The sequence below is a fragment of the Eurosta solidaginis genome, chromosome X, assembly GCF_040869045.1.
Source record: "Eurosta solidaginis isolate ZX-2024a chromosome X, ASM4086904v1, whole genome shotgun sequence".
In the NCBI taxonomy this organism is placed as follows: domain Eukaryota; kingdom Metazoa; phylum Arthropoda; class Insecta; order Diptera; family Tephritidae; genus Eurosta; species Eurosta solidaginis.
The window spans coordinates 44,459,789-44,461,776 of NC_090324.1; positions in this window are offsets into that span (position 1 = coordinate 44,459,789).

Below are 1,988 nucleotides of genomic sequence, written 5' to 3' on the forward strand. Positions count from 1 at the left end.
CCAGGGCAAATCATCAATATAGACATATTTATAGACGAAAAAAAATTGGTGCCAAACTTTATAGACAAGTATTCAAAGTACACCCAAGCAAGGGTAATTAAATCTAGATCAACGGAAGACATACGCGAGTCTTTGCAACAAATCCTTTTCACATTTGGAGTACCCCAAACAATAGTCATTGACAATGAAGTCACTTAACTCCCATTCGATAACTTTAATGCGTTGAGAATTAAAATCTACAAAACCCCACCACACACAAGCAAAGCCAATGGACAGGTCGAACGTTTCTATTCAACCCTTGCAGAAATATTAAGGTGTTTAAAAGCCGAACACATAGACAGGACCGTTGAAGAATTACTCGAAATAGCCATTTATGAATACAATTTCTCAATTCACTCAACAACTGGACAGAAACCTATAAACAACTTTTTCGAACGTAGAATTCACATTAAACCTGAACAATACGAAGCAGCAAGACGAAATAACATACAGAGACTGAAAGATACACAGGAAAAAGATCTGCAATACTATAACAAAAATAGGACACCCTGTAAGGAATATATCCCAGGTCAGACCATCTGCATTAAAATCAATAAACGATACGGTACCAAACTAACCTCCCGCTATAAAAAAGATATAGTTAAGGAAAACAAGACATCAACGGTCATAACAGAATCGGGCAAAGTGGTTCATAAAAGCCTAATAAAACAAAAGTAAAAACAAAAAATCAAAAAATTAAAAAAAAAAAAAAACAAAAAAAAATAGAAAAATTTTTTGAAAATAACAGAGAAAAAGGGAAAGAGAAAAATAAAAAAAAATTTTTAATTTTTCTCATTTTTTTCCTTTCTCATTTTTAATCAACTTGCATCTAAGTTAGTATTGGAATTTTAAGTTTTCTCTTTCGAAAAAAGAAAAAAAAATTTTTTTCGGAATAAAGAAGAGGAAAACTAAAAATCAAAATTCGAAAAATTGACGATTAGGTATGACCTAAAGGGTTATAGGAATTAGGCATAAATAGCAGACAAAATTTGAACAATTAAAATAAATTGCACATTATTCAAATTAATTTTAATATTAAATTTTTAGACACTCGCGATGGTCGTACCAATAATCGCGAACGTCCAGATATTGGACTACTCGTCATCTCAACTTGTAAAAATAGACTGCGGACCAGCGAAATTACAAATAGGAAACTTTAAAATCATACATATTATAGAACTACAAGACTATGACGATACTATAAATCACTTAGAGGCAGCAATCAATGAACAGCTACCAAACCATCCCCTAAAGCCAATCCTCATATCACTTGTCAAACAATTTATCTAGATGGAATTAGGGTAGTCAAACATAGCAATAAAAGATCATTAGACTTCATAGGCAAGTTGTCATAAATAAATTAAGCCACGAAAAAATAAACGAAGTCATTGAAAATATTAATAAAATATCTAAATTAGTGAAGGAAGAGAAAGAAATAGATAATGAAATGGTATTACAAATGAAATACAAGTTAGAAATTTAGAAGGAAGAACTTATTATTATAGCTTATGCCATTCACTGGGCAAAATCAAATATAGTAAACTCATACATTTTATCCAATAAGGAAATGGATATAACGAAAAGTTTTTTAGAAAATGAAAATATAACTTTTATAAATCTAGATGAAGCACTAGAGTTTGCAGAAATAAAAATTGCTTCAAATAAAGAAAGTCTTATTTACGTTATAAGTAAGACCGATAAAAATAGGAGAAAGCATTAATAAAATAGAGTATAAGTCAATTTTAACATGTGAAAATAAAATGTATGGAAAAATAGAAAATTGTAAATCATATATGAATTTATCAATTTGTTCAAGAGATATTGTAAAAGATATTACGAATGGCACGTGCATATTACACCTGCTAAAAAGGAAAATAAATAATTGTACTAAAATAAATAACCAACATGTAAAATCAGTAGAAATGATTTCAGATGACATAATTTTTCTA